The following is a 20280-nucleotide window of genomic DNA, read 5'->3' as shown; positions in this document are numbered from 1 at the left end:
CAGGGGCTTAGCTTCAGGGGGTGAGTTTGGGGTGTTATACCCCACCTAATAAATGTATTTTCTGATAAATAGTTGGGTCCAGGTGCTTTCAGCTGGCCACGACGAGGTATCTTGTCGGATTTGACAAGGAATTTTCCCATACACACAGACAAAAACGCACACAAGCTCACTTTCTCTCAGTTTTGAAAGTCTTCAAAAACATTGGTTATTTTACAAAATATTCTGCATCGTGTTGCCACTTGTTAACGCCGAGAACTCAGTACGTTCACTTAATGTCACATCTGATATGGTACATATTATATTAGCAGACAGCTGCTATAAAGTGCAATGGTAACCTTGTCGTGGGGTGATAAGTTCAGTCATTTTTTACAACACTGCATGAATTATGTATGATTTCTTGCAACAATGAACACCAGTGAAGCGCTCTCACTGTAAAATGTGTTTGAAATATTAATACAGAGGGACAGAATTAGGCCATCTACTTAGTCGCTAGCTTTTCATGGACAAATAATAAAACCCCAAAGCTTTAATTGTATATGTATTGCACTGTTAAGGAGTAGTATTATTCATTTTCTGGGTTGATTGTTAATGCCAGGACTTTATTCAGGTTCCTTTCATGTCATGGGGAAGAAAGGTGATCTGAATTTCAAACCTAGAAACATGTTGATGTTTAGAGGAGTAGAAGCCACTTGACACAAAGGACCCCATTAGCTGGATCAGAGCAGTAGGAATGTCAAAGGAGGTGCCCCCGTGAGCAAACTAGAGGCGAATAAATGTTGCCAATTTATCATTAAAAGAATAATAATAATAATAATAATATTAAAACCACCTCATCCATACCTCTCTCTTCTTGCACTGAAAACAGCCTGGGCAAGCAAAAGGCAAATAAAGCAGCAGAGTCTACCCAGTACCAACATCACCAGATTTTCAAGGGCTGTATGAGGAAGTTCATTCCGCACAATGGCAGGATCATGTTTGCTGTAAACATTTCATTTTCCATACATGCATTGCAAGAGCCTTCTAGACTGCGTCGTGTTCACGTAGTTGTCAGCAAGTGTACAAAATTCTCTTTTGCATTACATTTATAAAGGCAATACTTTAATTGCCATAATGTGCAATTCACATGCACTCTACTGCATAGTAGATATGCGTCAACGCATAAAGATTACATAATTCAGAATCAAACACAAAAGGCGTTTTATTATTGCTACTGATAGTTTTATATAACAGCAGAGTATGCAATTAAACTCAGTATCAAAAAATTATGACAAGTTAATTAACACCCAGCTCCAAATCCTAATCAAATTCTAGCCTTTTATACCTTGGAAACAATTTGACATTTGTGAGGATTGTTATGTATTATATGATATGTTTGTGCAACCTTACAGTGGAACCGTCTTGGTATCAGTCAAGCTCATTTGTAAAACCTTTAGCCCAAATCTGGGTACCTGTGGCTTCGAGCAGCAAGGCTTAAAGAAAGGAACAAATGTAAAACATATAGAACCACCAAACAACAAAATGAGAAAGACACACAACATGAATCCAACACCAATTTATAAAAATCGATTCGACACCAAGATGAGTAAAATCCACCAGCATGTACTGGAGATATAGATTTTGAAGTAAACCACGAATCTCAGCTTTTTAGTCTAAAGCACAAACAAGCATTGGTAACCGTACAGTTTGGAAACCTTTGAAAAGTTTGAAAGAGTTGTGTTTGGCTAGTCTGGCCTGAGTCACCTGGTCACCAAAGCAGTCTCAAGTTCAGTTCCACACATTGTATCTAGACTGCTATAGACTTCAATAGAGTGGTCCTGATGCTGGTGGTGCAGGGTTCTGAGGCGGGTGAAAGATGCTCTGTATGCTGTATGGTCAACAGGCACTTCCTGGGGTTATTCCTCGGTCCACGAGCATGGTGGGTGACTTTGGCAACTGATCTTCAGACAGAGCAGCTCCAACTGTATCCTTTGGTGTGGGCTAGTGTTCTTCTTTAGTAACCTATCCACACTCTGATGACTCTCCCAAGTCCAGCAGACATGACTGCAGTTTTTGAGCCCAGGGTGGAGATCTTCTTCACTGCACATCAGTGGTCAGTGGCAATTCCTAGATGAACAGGGGGTCAACAGACTCACTCTTGAAGTCACGAGTTCAGTTTGGGGCTGAGAAGTGACTTTTCTTCGGGTCAGGCACCACAGGCAAAGTGCTCTCTTTGCTAGTCAAAGAAGCAGCAAGTGCAGTCTAGCGGTTGGTGCAGCCTCTCTTGCCTCGACCAGGGGTCTGAATGGCAGTCCTTCTTCGGTCCTTTCTCTAGTCCAGACGAGATCTGAGTTTCAGGATGCCAAGATGAGATCTGAGTTTCAGGATGCCAAGGGTGCCAAATGTATTCCCAAGAAGTGCCCTGGGTGATGATGCGGACAATAACAATGGACTAAAACGGCCCTTCCTACCCTGTGATGAATTCCAACTATGTGTGGCATCAAGCCATCCCAGAGTGCATTGTTCTGCCCACTCACAAGATATCTGAACTCTTCCTTGGATATTAAGAGCTTGGTAGCCCACCCTAGAGGTGTGGATACCTGTGGGCTAAACACCTATGGGAAAACCAGTTTGACCACTGGGTTCCCCTCTCTGCTCCTGCCACTAGCCTATCTATTTGAACAAAGGGGCAGCCCTACATGAGCGTGGGCACCATTTGCACACCAAAGGGGGCTTCTTCTTCTTGCCTTTTGGGCCAACACCCTATTTGGCTTCCTGCGAGGGGTAGGTAACACCTCCCTCTGTAGCAGGCCTCTATTGTCCCTGAGCCCTGGAGTCATTCACACTATACCCCAGAGGGCAGAAGGCTGTCTGGTGGCCAGCAACTGTGAAGACCACCAGATAAACTGGGAAACTGAGTGGCAGCTTCCGAAAATTTGCCTTTCTCCAAAAGTGACATTAAATTCAGCTTGGGCATCAAGTCACTTTTATTGCCAGGATTAACTTGATAACATGAAGTACCCATTTTAATAGTCCTATTCAGAAGTTACCTGGACTAAGAGGTCAGCAGGTAACTCTGCATAAGTCAAAGGGGCAACTAACTTTTCCACAGTAAAAATGACAATTTGAAGGCTTTGCTGGTAAGGCAAACTAAAGTATATGTCCCTTAGCCTTCCTTAGGGAGACTCCCATATATTGTTAGTGGGGGTCTTGCCATTGGTTTAAATGACGAGGTTGAGCTAGCAGTTTTCAAACTGCTCTTCAGTGACAGGCTGGCTGACATTTGTACTTTGGTACACACAGGGTGGCACAATCAGTGTTGCAGCCTTGGGAGGACACTAAGGGGGTCATTCTGACCCTGGCGGTAAAAACCGCCAGGGCCGATGACCGCGGGAGCACCGCCAACAGGCTGGCGGTGCTCCCATGGGCATTCTGACCGCGGCGGTACAGCCGCGGTCAGAAACGGAAAACCGGCGGTGCACCGCCGGTTTCCCGCTGCCCTGGGGAATCTGCCGCCATGGGGATTCCGTGCCCCATACCGCCATCCTGTTCCTGGCGGTTTTGGCCGCCAGGAAGAGAATGGCGGTATGGGGTGTCGTGGGGCCCCCGTAACAGGGCCCCACCAAGATTTTCAGTGTCTGCCATGCAGACACTGAAAATCGCGACGGGTGCAACTGCACCCGTCGCACCCCTTCCACTCCGCTGGCTCCATTCGGAGCCGGCATCCTCATGGAAGGGTGTTTCCCGCTGGGCTGACGGGCGGCCTTCTGGCGGTCGCCCGCCAGCCCAGCGGGAAACCCAGAATAACCGCTGCGGTCTTTTGACCGCGCAGCGGTATTCTGGCGGGCCCCGCCAGGCCGGCGGCTATTGCCGCCGGCCAGGGTCGGAATGAGGCCCTAAGTTACAAGTTTGGGTACCGTTGGTACCATGTACTAGGGACTCATAAGTAAGTCAGCCTATGCCAGTTGCTGTTAGCCAATCCAACATTAGTCAATCCAACATACATTTTGGAATGGGTTAAAAGACTGGCACTGAGATCTGGTTTGCAGGCCTCAGTCCACTCAGATTCAAAAAACCAGTAACATCCGTCCAAAACCTTGGGGGGTGATCATGCAAAAAGAGTCATTTCCTTACAACACTTATAAATAGTTAAAATTGATTTAATTGTCCTGGTAAATATACCTAATTTTAATGCATTGGATGCTACATTCCAACTGAAAGCTAAATACATATTACTTAGACAAATATTTTTTATATTTTCCACCTTGGCTACATATTCTGTTTTATAGGAATATGTCCTGAGAAAAAACGTTTTAAAAATGCTCAATTTATTAACTATTTATTCTTTTCAAGGTGCAACTGCATTTAGAATTTTGATATAGACTCTATTGCCTCAATTTTTAAGGCTTCCTTAAGTGTAACCTTTCTCATCATCTCTAAAACTGCCTCTTCGGTCATACCAAACAAATAGGGCTTTAGACAAGCTACACCATCTTCCTATTAACACCAAATCAGAGGCAGAATAATGAAAATCTGTGCAATCACTTGTAGTGGGCAGGCTGGAGAAGACCCATTTCGATGTGATTGAGAATAAGATACCAGTGTGCAGTAGAAGATTATCATTGCTGTGTACCGACTGTTCTGAGTAGAGAAGGGCACAGACGGAATGTCAAAATTTAATAATGCGTTAAATAATTATTTTGTCCGCTTAAGACAATGTTACTAGCAACGCTAGGAAGAGATTCTTGTCAAACACATAGTCAAAAGCAAGACTCATACGTGGACTTCACACAATAAAAGGACACATTTTTTCAGAACCTCTGTTGTATTCGAGATGAGGAAAAAACCCTTTTAGCTATTGTAGCACACTTAATCGATCTACGCGTGATTTTCATTCGTTAGAGTATTACATAACTATCAGACTATTTTCTTTCTTAAAAACTATCTTGCATACTCTTTTCACACATTTTAAATTTCAACGAGTGTCCATCATTTGAAGCAGATCGATGAAGGTAAAATAAATATATTTTTTATTACTGACATACTGCCTAACCTAAAATGTGCTCTGGTACCATTAGAAATGTGTTTTTAAGCCTTCTTAGCTCTAAAGTTACTAAAGGTTAATTCTGTGAAGTTAGGCTTTGAATGTACATTGAATATTTCTCGCATCTACACATTTAAAACTGGTTTTAATGTGGATGTTTGGAGGCTCTATCCTCTGCCAACCAATGTCGATGACTCTGCTCGATTTAGAAGGTGTGTCTGTTGGGAATAAAATCTGTCATCATCTGATCACGTGGTAGCCCTGTCAAGAGATGCCTCCACATTGCCTTTTTCTCTGAGTAGCCCATATCAGGTGACGGAAATCAAGGTGTCAGTAACTGCCTTCCCCACAGGCCTTTGGTAAACCACACTGACCCTCCTCTAGTTGTGGCTATTTTAGGTGGGGGGCTCCCTGACCCCGAAGGGTAGAAAGAGGAGAAGGAGGGCTACCCAGGCCATCCCTGGTCTAGGAGGGCACTACTTCTCAGCGTACTGCGCTGCTGTGCAATGTATGCATAACAATAGTACTAATGTTATCATTAGAGCTATTTAGAGTAAGGCTGCGGGAAAGGCCTCCTTTGTACAGTACTGTAGTAGGGATGAAACTCATTAAATAGAATGTTACCTATCATGCCACTCTTTGACGTTGACTAGCACAATGTTGTACTGCTGAGGTGGTGACCCAAAACAATATCCCAATCACAGTCGAAGGTGGCTTCTATCCTCTCAAAACTTACAAGGGGGTGACCAGTGATATTGGTGGTTGATTTAAGTAAAGGCCAGCATGCCTTTCTTAGCCCATCCCACTGGCCCACCCTATATAAGTAGTACTGTGTGCACTGTGTTTAGCATGTTGCATGTCTATAGATCAATTGGGGTCCATGTGCTGAGTGTGTGTTGTCCTATCCATGAACTGATGGTTTCTGGACGCAATTAGGATTGCCTCTTAGTTTCTCTCTGTCCACCTCGTGGACATGACAATCTGTCTGATGCCTGACACTGGGACCATAGCGGAAGGACCCTTTAGATGCCTCTTTGATGGATGGAACGTATGCCCACATACTTCCAGCCAGACAATCTCACATGTAGAAGCTTCTGTGAACACTTCCCGCGTTTGGGTTGTGATCAAAATTATCTAGCACCTCAGAGAACATGATGTCATGGGTCTGGTTTTGGCTAGGACAATGCACAGAGCTTGAACAGTCTTGTTACCTTTCCTGTAAGCCTGGGAAGAAAGCATGCTCCAGAGCTTGGTGGTGAGTTATATTTTTCAAATAAAACTTAGGCCTTAGTTGCTCTGTACTTCCTGCTAGTGCCCTCGGGGAAGGGCAAATCTTGATCCCATCAAACCATAGCTGTACTTGTTGTGGACTCCAAAAGAGACTCTGTAGCATCAGGTGAGATGATCATTCTCGGGAATAAGCCTTGCCAGCTCATTCTTGCTACCTTTGGTAAATCAAGTGTGAAAAACTAGTAACCTGGCTATCAAATTAGAGTCCACTGGTAACTGAGGCACTAAATAATACTGAGCAGAAATACTGTTCAGCGACCACTGAGTGCAGAAGGCACTATGAAAACAACACTCAAACTGCAGACAGCACTACCATCTATGACACTGATAGGGATATTTGAACTGCTACCCTACAGCATCTCTAATATGTGCACACCCTTACATTTCCTTCAAGATCATTTACATAATCCTGAGGCATGTTTAGACAACAAGCAATGGCAAAGTCAATAGGTCTCTGCAATCCAAAAGCGTTGGCAATGTTAATGCATTTGTGTACGGCACTGGAGCTGGTTTTATTGATATATGAGTTCTCAGCCAAAGAACAGCCTCGTGGTTGGTGTTGGCCATTATGTCACCACTGAATGTCGCATATCATTTCTCAGTGTTATTAGTATAAAGTCAGAACTTTAGTTGTTTTCACAACCCTGCCTTGGAGGCTTTCTTCCCAGTTAATTTTATGGTAGACACAGAGTGGTTAAATTTTGCGTTACAGGAATCATTCTAGTGCTCCCACTGCAGGAACATCCCTAGCACCGGAAAATTTGTTGTAAAGCATGCATAGCAAATGTCACCCAAGTCACATGTTAGTGACCGCGCGTTAATCCCGCATGCATTGCGCCATCTGAAATCCATTAGCATGCTCTTTGATTACTGTTTTATGTAATTCAATAGGCTTTGAAACAAGATCTGTCCACGTGTTCCTGACTGTTAGTCATTTTGATGCACAGCTTCTCGTACTTGGCACACTTCTTTCACAGACACCATTTCTGTGAAGTAAATGAAGGTGTGTGCGAGGGGAGAATGTCAGACGTGAAATATGGGTGTTGCATTAATTAAACTATTTGTTAAATAATGTATTCAGATTCACTAGCCTTTCCATTATGTGTTCTAGTAAAAGAAATCTGGGAAACCTTTGTCACGCGCGCTCATGCACAAAGCTAGCAGAGAGAACAGAGATGACAGGGGGTGGGGATGTGTCAAACTGCAAATTAGGAGTGGGTTAGGCAATGTGCACACAACACCGGAATGCATAGTAATGTGATGAGATAAGAATAAGATTTACAGCCCTGTTTAGAGAAATGCTCAGAGCAAATGTAAACACAAGTGCTTGTGAAAAGTACTGTTAACTAAAGAAAAAAGTTGTCCCCAAAAATGTCCTACAATGGCCACTGTGTATGTGTATTAGTAATTGGTCCCTGCTCTCGGGAAGGGCTCAACACAGGAAGCATGCATGCCATGGGAAAATGGGGATAAAGAACAGAAGAGCGATGATGGATCCAGCAAATTGGAAACCTATGGGTGGGCTGAAGCCCACAAAGTAGATACAGCATGCCTCTTTTGAGACAGTGTATGGTCATCAAGAGCTGAGACCTTAAAACATTTCAAAACTATTCAATTATTTTAAATATTATTTTTCATTTTAGGATTAAAACACTGTTTTATTCATAGTTTGCAACTTATTTGTGAGCTGCGGAGAATGTATCCGCTTCACTGGTTCACAATTAAATAATCTGGGGTTTAAGTGATGGGTTTTAATTACACTAATCAATACCCCTTTGAAAGAACAATTCCCTAAGGCAATAATCGTTTGTATTCCCTGCACTGTTCCCAAAAAATTAAAATGATGAAAGGAAAACAAACCACATTTTAGCACTGCTCGTCTCAACTTTCAGAAGTACCCTTTAAACTCATTATTTGGTCCAACTGTACTTAAAAGCAAGAATTGACAAGAGTTGAAAATTGAGCCGTCTTTAGAAGCCATATAATTAGCATAGTTGAAAAAAAGACAATGTTAATGAACATTTTGCTTCCTCCATTTGTCAAAAAATTGATTCCCTTTCTAAAGCAGATACATAAAAATTGGTCTGCAGGGCCATTCTTCCCTCTAATAGCTATTCTTTTTGTGAATATAAATTCTTTTTCTGCAAAAAGTGATTGAATAAACCCTATCCACCCAGCATTAATACACATGTGTGTATGTATGTGCATGATATTTCTATAGCACAAATCTAGCAAAGAGGCAGCAGATTGCTTTTCATTGTGAAAGACAATCTTAAAGTTTATGACTAGTTGAGAGGAAGATGGGCTGCAGACGCTTAATTTATTGTGATGTAGTGTTCTTTAATGAGATGAGGCTTTAGCTTTCCTGCATTGGATTAGCTTTGGCCTGGTCCTAATGGATACAGGGATGTTGGTCTAGATCCTGGGGGCATTCAAAGAAAAAGGCCTGTTGTGTTTGTTTTTAATTTTTTACACTACTTAGTTTGCAGTCTGAGGGTGTCTTGGCTCTGGGTGTGCTGAGAACCACCAAAGATGCTGAGATTTTCTGCAAGATAAGTAGGAGTCCTAGTAAGTGTAGCTTTGGAAATGATGCAGCTAGCTTTGAAGATGGTGTGGGCCGGTAAGGGTAACTAATGGAGTTCAATCAAGATGGGGGGGTTGATGTGATCAAATTTCTTCAGGCTCTGAATGACATATTCAGCAGAATGTAGGATTCCCCTAATGGTGCCAGGGTGGAGCCTGGGAGGCTAAAGGATAGGACATTATAGTCATCCAAAAGCAAGAGTACAAGGGCTTGAAGAGCAGTTCTGAAGACGCTTTCTGGAAGAAACAGTTTGACTTTCTTTAGAAGAGTGAGCTGGTACCAGGCAGGCTTTGTCTTTTTGCCAATGTGTTCCTTGAGGGTGAGGTTGGTGTCCAAGGGACTTGGCATTCGGTGAGAGTTGTGGTTTGAAGCCTTCAAGGGTCATGTCATCAGGCAAGATTTGTATTGTATTGTGTTTGTTCTTAGCAAATAATAGGAATTCTGTCTTGGATATGTTGAGCTTTAGGTAGGTGCTAGACATCGATGGTCTGGATAATGTGCAAACAGTATTTGAAGAGTTGGACGACTGTCAAGTACAGTTGTGTATCAGCAGCATATTGGTGAATCTTGATGCTGTTATCAGTTGGTAGAACACCAAGTGGCTCCATGTAAAGGTTGAAGATGACTAGAGCCAGTACACATGCTTATCTCATGCTTCTCTTCTCTTCATGTTCTTCAAATAAACAGTCTGTCTTCAAATTCCAGTCAGCAAAAATCAAAATCTAATCAAATGAAAACATAATGTAACAGTAAAGGGATTGTCAAATACTCTATTGATCTGGTAGTCTCCATGAACATGGACACTGCCTCTGCTAGTCTCTCCTTTTAAAGTGTAAAGGTGTAGTGCACACTCACTGCTAGATGGCAATAGTTAGTTCTGTAGATGCTATGTGGGTTGCTTTTGTTGGGTCCAGGCACTCTAGAGTTTGGCTTGCTTGTGTTGGGTTCAGGCACTCTAAAGTTTGGCTTTTGGCAAGCTGGCCATTGGAATCACAGACACAGTTTAGCAGCATTTGCCTTTGGTGAAGCGGACATTAGCCCTTGGTTTAATTACGGCCACAGCTCCCCCAATGGTGCTTTTTCCATTGTTTTAGCTGCTTGCTGTCTGGATTTTGCTGCTTCATATTGGCACTGTCGGCAGAGGCTGGAGGTCCCGTCAGGCATCAGCGAGCAGGGTCCTGCTAGTACTATTTCTATGACCTATGTTGTTTGTGCGTTCAATGTGTTACAAATGCACCATTAACCATGCCCCAGAACTTCATTATTGCACAATTGTTAATGTATAATGGTCACATGCCCCATCATTTTTGATAACCGGAGGATGAATATTTTAATACTTTTTATTTTTAGGTGCTCTTACATAGTTAATATTGGTGGGAGCCCTGGACGTGGTACCAGTGGCGACAGTCCTGTTGCTCTGGACCATCTGGTCATTGGTGCTACCTTAGTAGCTGTTGTAGCTGTAGCAGCTAACAAAGGGACTCAAGCCCAGAGAAAGCAAAGCCAAGTAAGGAAAGGCAAGACCCCAATCAATTGCACAATATGTGAAATTTTGATTAAGTATACCGCAAGTGTACCTAGGGGAGTCGAGACAATGGGCCTGACGTAGGGCCTCTGTCTCAGCTGAAGAGGCTGGCTGGGGCATCTGTGGCAGGTTTAATACCCAGAACTGTGACAACTTGGAAAGAGCCTCCAGTTTCACAAGCTAAGCTGAGGTGCCCTGGGGCTTGACATTTTAGAAGATCAGCCACCACTGGGAAATGAATTAGATGAGGAGGCTGCAAATACTGCTAACCTTGTTCAATCACCTTGCATGAAAGAGCTAGAGATTTCTAACAGCACATCAGTATTGAGACCCAGATTAACAAAATTTGACCCAGAGAGACACCTTCTTATATGAAGCACAACAAGCTTGTGGAAGCTGGATTTTAGGAAGCCTAGCACCAAGTGGCTCCATGTAGTGGTTGAAGATGACTAGAGACAGTATACATGCCTATCTTATCTCTATGTTGTTAAAATAAACAGTTTGGGGGTCATTACAACATTGGCGGTAAAAGCCGTGTACTGCCGTGCAGAAGACCGCCAACACACCGCCTCGGCCGCGGAAAACGGCCACAGCTATTATGACCCACAGCACGGAATCCGCCAAAATTCAGGCACCCACACAAGTCCGCCACACCAAAGGTCAGTGATAAACTGGCGAAAACAAAACCTCCACCGTCACGCCAACTGAAATACTCCCACACTATCACGACACACAAATCCGTCAAGTCTTTCAACCGCGGTATTCCATTGGCGGTACACACCGCCGCGCTCAAAATACACACACATTGACAAAACACAGCCACATTGGACAATTCGAAATACACACACCTGATACACATACACACACCACTCCCACACACCCAATACTATATAAAACACACACCCACATCACCCACAAACCCTTACGACAACAAATCATGAACGAAGGCCAGAGAGAGACACCACCATCAACAATACACATCACATACACAAGCATCCACAGGCACACAACACCATCACCCACATAACTTTCACGCACCGCACACTACACACCACTACATATCAGCACACTTATCACCCCACACACCACCCCACCCATCACTTACACCACCCCATGGCACAGCAACAACACCCCAGGTTCTCGGAGGAGGAGCTCAGGGTCATGGTGGAGGAAATCGTCCGGGTAGAGCCACAGCTATTCGGATCACAGGTGCAGCATACCTCAATTGCAAGCAAGATGGAGCTATGGTGAAGAATAGTGGACAGGGTCAGCACCCAAGAAATCGGGAGGACATCAGGAAGAGGTGGAACGACCTACGGGGGAAAGTGCGTTCCGTGGTCTCAAGACACCACCTGGCGGTTCAGCAGACTGGTGGTGGACCCCCACCTCCTCCCCCACAACTAACAACATGGGAGAAGCAGGTCTTGACGATTCTGCATCCTGAGGGCCTCGCAGGAGTAGGTGGAGGAATGGACTCTGGTAAGTAAAATCTTAACTATTACATCCCCCACCCTACCTGCATGCCAGCACATACCCCCACCCTCACCCCCACCACTCTAACTCCTCACAAATGTCCCAACATCACAAACCACACATCCTAACCCCCAAGCCCTGCATGCAACAACAAAGTATGGACACCCATTACTAAAGCATGCCCACTGCACATACCCATACACCCCCCTAAACCATCATCACACAAGGTCCCACACAGGAATGCAAGCACTGGGGTACACGGTCACCCACCCATTGCACACCATGCCACACACAGATGTAATAAACATCCTTTTATACCCCTGCAGGACCCCTACCCAACGTCACCGGACAGGAGGGTCCACACATGTCCACACCACCAACCGAAGAGGCCCACAGTGATGAAAGCACCTCTGTCCAACTGGATCTAGATGACCAGCCCGGCCCATCGGGGACCTCTGGACAGTCGGTTCCCCACACCCAGTCACAGGCCACCACAGAGCTTCCCCCCTCTGGAAACACCAGCACAGCACCCACCCAGCCGGCCCATACCTCCGTCCCCAGGACACGTCAATCAGCAGTGTGTCCACCACTACAGGGAACCCAGGCTAACCCACCACCCCAACAACAACAGGGACCTGGGGGCAGTGGTAGTGGGCACACGGTCCAGGGGACGGAGGCCCAGGAACACAGGGGAACTGAGAGGGTTGCTGTGCGACAGGGGGTGGACAGGCCCAGGGAACCCACTCTCCACAAGGCCCTCTCCTCCATCATGGGAGCATACAACCACTCCCAGGAGACAAAGGCAACGGTAATGGCCAAGTTTCAGGAGACCCAGCGCCTGCAGGAGGAACAGTATATGGGCTTCAGGGAGGAACTCAGAACCATCAATTCCACCCTGGGCACCATCGTAGGGGTGCTGAAGGAAGTACTCAACACCAGGAGGGACACTGTGGCAATACAAGGGGCCCCTGACACTAGCCTGCACAATGAACTGCCCACCACCTCCACCGGCGCTAGTGGACAGGAGGCACCGCCACAGGACCACCACACCAGCACCCCACCCCCTGCAGAGGGAGAACCACCTCGCAAACGGTCCCTGAGATCCAGGAACAAGACAGATAACGATGCCAAGACCCCCGCCAAAAAATGAGACCACCCTGAATGTCATCCTACTGTCCCACTTTGTCACCCTGTCCATCCTTAAACTGCCCCAGCTACACTTCCTATGCCCATTTGGGAAATGCACCTGTGAGACTAATAGACAGGACTCTGCCATGGACATTCCTCCGCCGTCACCCCTCCCATTTTACAACCCCCTCCAATATTGAGCACTTAAATAAACACCCTTAAAGCACAAAACAATCTGGAGTCAGTCTGTGATTTCGGAATACTGTATTAGCAATAACTGTGGCAAAAAGCTCTTTCATTTGTAATGTCAACATACCTATGTCACACAGCTCTAGTCCATGAGGAATCAAAGCAGATCTGTGAAATCGTAAGGGAAAGTGACAACTCATTGACCATACACTGGGTGAAAACGACAGACAGTTGTGAGGCAGTAGTGTTTAAGTACATGTAGTAGGCAGGTCTGTATTCTTACCTGTGTTTCACTGGAAATATTGCTGGATCACTGAGTCTGTGTTGTCCATGTCTTCTTCCTCGTCTTCACTGTCCACAGGCTCCACAGCTGCCACAACACCGCCATCTGGACCATCCTCCTGCAGAAAAGGTACCTGTCGTCGCAAAGCCAAGTTGTGAAGCATACAGCAGGCCACGATGATCTGGCACACCTTCTTTGGTGAGTAGAATAGGGATCCACCTGTCATATGGAGGCACCGGAACCTGGCCTTCAGGAGGCCGAAGGTCCGCTCGATCACCCTTCTAGTTCGCCCATGGGCCTCATTGTAGCATTCCTCTGCCCTTGTCCTGGGATTCCTCACTGGGGTCAGTAGCCATGACAGGTTGGGGTAACCAGAGTCACCTGCAAATGGCGAGGGACAACTGTTAGACACACACTAACCTGTAGGGATATCCCCAGACCCAGACAACCATTCCCACTGACTAGCTTCCAGGTGCACACCTAATAGCCACACACGGTGCCTCTGGAGTTGGCCCATCACATAAGGGATGCTGCTACTCCGCAGGATGTAGGCGTCATGCACTGAGCCAGGGAACATGGCATTCACATGAGAGATGTACTGGTCTGCCAAACATACCATCTGTACATTCATGGAATGATAACTTCCGGTTTCTGTACACCTGTTCACTCCTGTGGGGGGGTACCAAAGCCACATGTGTCCCATCAATGGCACCTATGATGTTGGGGATATGTCCCAGGGCATAGAAATCACCTTTCACTGTAGGCAAATCCTCAACCTGAGGGAAAACGATGTAGCTCCGCATGTGTTTCAGCAGGGCAGACAACACTCTGCACAACACGTTGGAAAACATAGGCTGGGGCATCCCTGATGCTATGGCCACTGTTGTTTGAAATGACCTACTTGCAAGGAAATGGAGCACTGACAGCACCTGCACTTGAGGGGGGATTCCTGTGGGATGGCGGATAGCTGAAATCAGGTCTGGCTCCAACTGGGGACACAGTTCCTGGATGTGATTATCACATGTCTTTCCTCCATTGTCGACAGGTCCACCAACGGTCGGTACACTGGAGGATTCCGCCATCTCCTCACATGTCCCAGCGGACGGTGCCTATGAAGGACAACAGCGAGCACAGAGTCAAACAACTCAGAGGTACGTACCCACAGCTTACACAGAACACCATTCACAATCTAAAAAGTGGCCTGTATGTGTGTTGAGTCTAGGCCTAGGTATGTGTGACGCAGTTGAAAAAGAAGGCATGTGGGCCCCTGAAATTGAGGCTGCCTGACCTGTAAAGTGGGACAATGGGATGTGAGGTAACTGCGCTGGCGTTGTACACTGTCGCGGTAGGCGGTCGAAGACCGCAGCACAATGCTGCATTGGTTAACATTGGACCCCATGGGTCCCAGGAGCCAATGGCGATGTACGCCGGAGGTGACAGTACGCACCGCCGTGGACGTGACCGCCATTTTCTATCTGTTCAATCACTCGATACCTGATCTTCGACAGGAGAGGACCTACACTGCAAGTGCTGCTGTGACCTCGGTCTGGAAGAGACAATCGCTCGAGTGTCTGGGGAATTGGCCCCTGCCGTCACATCGGAGGAGTTGGAGAAACTCGTGGATGGGGTCCTCCCCCAGTACACGCTACTCTACAGTCCTCCAGACAAACAGGTAAATACACTGGGAGCATGCTGTATGGGCTATACCTGTATGGAGAGGGGTGGATGTAAAAAGGAAGGGGGGAGAGTGCGGCATGCATGAAACAACAGTGAGTGCATGTGCCACATGGCAAGGGTAGGGATGGGGGCCAATCACTTTGACGGTGCAGTTGGTAATAACTTTCTCTTCCCCCTGTACAAATCATATAGGTCAGCGCCCACCAGAAAAAATATGTATGGCGAGCCATCGCCAAGGACGTCCGGACCCTGGGGGTCTACCACAGACGGAGCACCCACTGCCGGAAAAGATGGGAGGACATTCGCCGCTGGAGCAAGAAGACGGCAGAGGCTCAGCTGGGGATGGCATCCCAACATGGGAGGGGTTCCCGTTGCACCATGACCCCCCTGATGTTCAGGATCCTGGCGGTGGCGTACCCGGGGTTGGATGGGCACTTGAGGGCATCACAGCAGCCACAAGGGGGTGAGTACACTCGCATTCTGCTGATTTTGCGCGCAGTGGAGATGTCTGGGTGGGGGAGGTGGGCTGTGGGTTTCCCTAGGCCAGAGCGAGTTCCGTAGGCAAGGTCCCTCTGTAAGGCAGGCCTTGTGGCACCCCACCGCTCCTCTGTAGAGTGCCAAGTACACCTAGTCATGCCCCTGTGTCATCCATGTGTGCAGGTGTCGTCCATAGCCTAGTAGGCCATTTCCCAGGAATTGAACAGTGAAGCCCAAGAGTGTGGCGTAGTGCAGGGGGCTTGTGTGTCTGTCGTGTCCACCAACGGTGGCGATAATGCATGCACTCAACATGTCTTTCTTCTGTCGTTCCCCCCCTTTTTGTGGTCTCCCTGTTCTTGTGTGCATTAGCATCATCAGGGGGAGGAGCAGTGGCACCGGAGCACGAGGGGGCTGCATCCCACATGGCCATGGAGGGCCACATTGCGGAATCGGACTTCACCAGTGGGACGGAGGGCGAGGGGAGCTCCACGATGGGGACAGGATCTGAGACCAGTGACACGGACTCGTCCTCTGATGGGAGCTCCCTTGTGGTGGCGGCAACATCTGTGCCCCCCATCTACAGGTACAGCCGCCACCCTCCCTTCCAGCACCGCCCTCCCAGCAGCCCCTCAGCCTTTGCCCCGTGCCCACTCACCCGGGAGGGTGGGCATCACCTTCGCCCCGGGACCTCAGGCCCTGCCCCAGTCACCCCTGCTGCTCTCAGTGAGGAGGCCATTGACCTCATCATGTCCCTCACTGTTGGGCAGTCTACCATTTTGAATGCCATCCAGGGTGTAGAGATGCAATTGCAACAAACAAATGCATTCCTGGAGGGCATTCATTCTGGTCAGGCGGCCCTTCAGCAAGTTTTTCAGACTCTGGCCTCAGCACTGATGGCAGCCATTGTCCCTGTGTCTAGCCCCCCCTCCACCTTCCTCCACCCAGACCCAATCCCCTGTACCCCAGCCTATCACAAGCACACCTACAGACCAGCATGCACACACGTCAACACACAAGGGAAGCTCAGGCAAACATAAGCACCACACATCCCACAGGCACTCACGCAAGCATCACACACATGCAGACACCCCAACATCCACTGCCTCCACTGTGTCCCCCTCCTCCTCATCTCCCTCCTCCCTCCCAGTCTCATCTACACTCACACCTGTATGCACTACCTCTACAGCCACTACTACCATCACCAGCACACCCACCACCACACCCCGCTCACGTGCAGTCACCACCCCCACCACCATTCACACGTCCCCTGTGTCCTCTCCCAGTGTGTCTGTGACGCCCCCTCCCAAGATACACAAACGCAGGCACACACCCACCCAACAGCCATCCACCTCACAACAGCCTCCAGCGCATGCACCTTCACCCAAAGTCAACAAACGAACACCTCCTACAACCACAACCTCTTCCTCCACTCCCAAATCCCCTCCAGCTACCCGTCCTAGTGTCTCCAAAAAACGTTTCCTGTCCAACCTTGACCTCTTTCCCACACCTCCCCCACCCCGTCCGTCTCCTAGGTCCCGAACTAGCACCTCAGCCACAACATCTCCGGGACCAGTGGTGCCTGTAGTCACCGGAATCTGGAGTGCACCGGCCACCAGGGCAGCCAGTGTGGCACAGAGCCACAGCACGGACAGTCCTCCACCTGTGAAGCATCAGAAGTTGGCCAGTGCCCGGCAGGAGAGGGGGAAGACTCCAGCCACCAAAGCCGCTCCCAGGAGTACAGGTGGGAGTGTGGAGTCAGCTGCGACACCTTCCAAGGTGGGGAAGGGGCACAAGAAAGTCAGCAAGTCTGGGAAGAGCAGCACAGCGGAGAAGACCGCCATCATCCCCGCTGCCCAGGAGGCCACCGCCACCAGCCCAGCTGCCCAGCAGGCCACCGCCAGCACCAGCCCAGCTGCCCAGGAGGCCACCGCCAGAACCTGCCCAGCTGCCCAGGAGGCCACCAGCCCAGCAGCCCAGGAGTTCACCGCCAGCACCAGCCCAGCTACCCAGGAGGCCACCACCACCAGCCCAGCTGCCCAGGAGGCCACCATCAGCACCAGCCCAGCTGCCCAGGAGGCCACCGCCAGCACCAGCCCAGCTGCCCAAGAGGCCATGCACCGCTGAACAGGGCACCGCCGTCTCAAGCACCGCTGAACAGAGCACCGCTGAACAGGGCACCGCCGTCTCATGCACCGCTGAACAGGGCACCGCCGTCTCATGCACCGCTGAACAGGGCACTGCCGTCTCAAGCAACGCTGGCCCATGAGCGCCAAGGGCATTGACGCTACTGAGTCCGTCACGGGAAGAATGAAGTACTCTGGGCACCATGCCCCCTCCAGAACCAGTGGAGAGATCCATCCACTACCTCTGTCCTTAGCAGGATGAAGCACTCTGGGCACCATGCCCCCTCCAGAACCAGTGGAGACTGTTATCCACTTGAGAGACTGTGGCTTTGCACTCCCCAGGATTGCACAGTGGGCAAACCACCCACTGTAGAGACTTGAGAGACTGTGGCTTTGCACTCCCTAGGATGGAACAGTGGGCAACCCACCCACTGTAGAGACTTGAGAGACTGTGGCTTTGCACTCCCCAGGATTGAACAGTGGGCAAACCACCCACTGTAGAGACTTGAGAGACTGTGGCTTTGCACTCCCCAGGATTGAACAGTGTGCAAACCACCCACTGTAGAGACTTGAGAGACTGTGGCTTTGCACTTCCCAGGATGGAACAGTGGGCAACCCACCCACTGTAGAGACTTGAGAGACTGTGGCTTTGCACTCCCCAGGATTGAACAGTGTGCAAACCACCCACTGTAGAGACTTGAGAGACTGTGGCTTTGCACTCCCCAGGATGGAACAGTGTGCAACCCACCCACTGTAGAGACTTGAGAGACTTTGGCTTTGCACTCCCCAGGATGGAGCAGTGGGCCGGTGGCACTCTCGTGGATTTTGCGTCGTGTACTCAACCGGCTGAGGTGCCCCCCTTTCCCTCCCCCTGAGGTGCCTGTTTTGTTGCTCTCTGATGCCCCTGCAGTGTTCTCTCTGTCATGGTCGGGGATCTTGTGTGGTCCTCGCCCATACCGTGTGAGCCCAGTGTTCCACTGACTTAATTGGAGCACTACCTGGACTACTATGCTTGGTATATATTTTGTACATGGTGTATATATATATTTTTGCCTACTTGATTTTAATATATTACAATGGTTACACTCATTTTCTATTGTCTTTGCATTCTTCCGGGGGGGTCGGGGGGTGTAACTGTGATGTATCATGCTGTATTAGTGTGTGTGTTGTAGTGGGTGAGGGTGGGGGTGGGGGTGTTGCGTGTGTGTGTCCCTGTTTTTTCCCTCCCCCCTCCCCTGTGTCATAGGTGCAGTACTCACCGTGGTCCTTTTCAGGGGCGGTACCAACGACATCAAAAGCCTAGCGGTAACAGTGCACAGAAGGGAAACGACTCACCTGTGGAGACTCTGGGAAGAACCATGCCGCCATGGAGCCCGAGCTGCATGTCTTCCCAATGCTCTTCTACGTGCTGCTCCATTACGAACACCAACAATGGCAAAGACGACCACGGTGAGTACAGCCACCTAGCACACAGGGAAGGGGGGTGAAGAAAAAGAGAGTGACACACACACACAACACCTCCACCCCCAACACCATACACACAAGCAGATGCAGCAATATAACATATGTACCCCATAACCCTCAGGAATAATGTGAGGACAAAAGGAATTGATGAAAGTGAGTGTAATAAGATAAAAAAGTAGAAATATGTGCCTCCAAATCACAAAATATATACATATTTACAAATGTAGGGACACTGCCCAGTCCTCAATGTTCGTGGGCCACAAGGCCACATTACAAAATCCAAGGCCCCACTTTACTCCTGCAACAAGACAGAGAGAACTTTGCAGGGGCATCAGGTCGAAAATAGGCAGGCACCTCAGGGGGAAGGAAAATGGGGGGGCACCTCAGCCGGCAGATGGAACAACACCACTGGTCCTGGAGGGGGCAACATGCCCTGTGCTTGGTCCTGGGGAGTGCAAGGCCACAGTCTCTCAAGTGGGTGACTTGCCCACATGCTCTTGAGGGGGCAACATGCCCTGTGCTTGGTCCTGAGGAGTGCAAGGCCACAGTCTCTCAAGTGTGTGACTTTCCCACTGCCAAAGGAGGGGGCAACATGCCCTGTGCTTGGTCCTGGGGAGTGCAAGGCCACAGTCTCTTAAGTGGGTCACTTGCCCACTGGCAATGGAGGGGGCAACATGCCCTGTGCTTGGTCCTGGGGAGTACAAGGCCACAGTCTCTCAAGTGGGTGACTTGCCCACTGGCAATGGAGGGGGCAACATGCCCTATGCTTGGTCCTGGGGAGGATATGGTGAGTGGGTGGCATCTCCACTGGTTCTGGAGGGGGCATCGTGCCCTGTGAGCTTCTTCCTGGGGAGGATAGGGTGAGTGGATGGCATCTCCACTGGTTCTGGAGTGGGGATCGTGCCCTGTGATGCAGATATTGTGGAGTGCAAGGTCACAGTCTCTCAGGTGGGTGTCATACCCACTGGATTTGCAGGGGTCAGGCCGCACAACAGCCCATGGACGCAGGTCTAATGAATGTCCATCAGCGGTGACGGCTGTTCAGTG

This window comes from Pleurodeles waltl, chromosome 4_1 (genome assembly GCF_031143425.1).
Source record: "Pleurodeles waltl isolate 20211129_DDA chromosome 4_1, aPleWal1.hap1.20221129, whole genome shotgun sequence".
NCBI classification, from domain to species: domain Eukaryota; kingdom Metazoa; phylum Chordata; class Amphibia; order Caudata; family Salamandridae; genus Pleurodeles; species Pleurodeles waltl.
Note: the sequence above shows the minus strand (reverse complement) of the source record.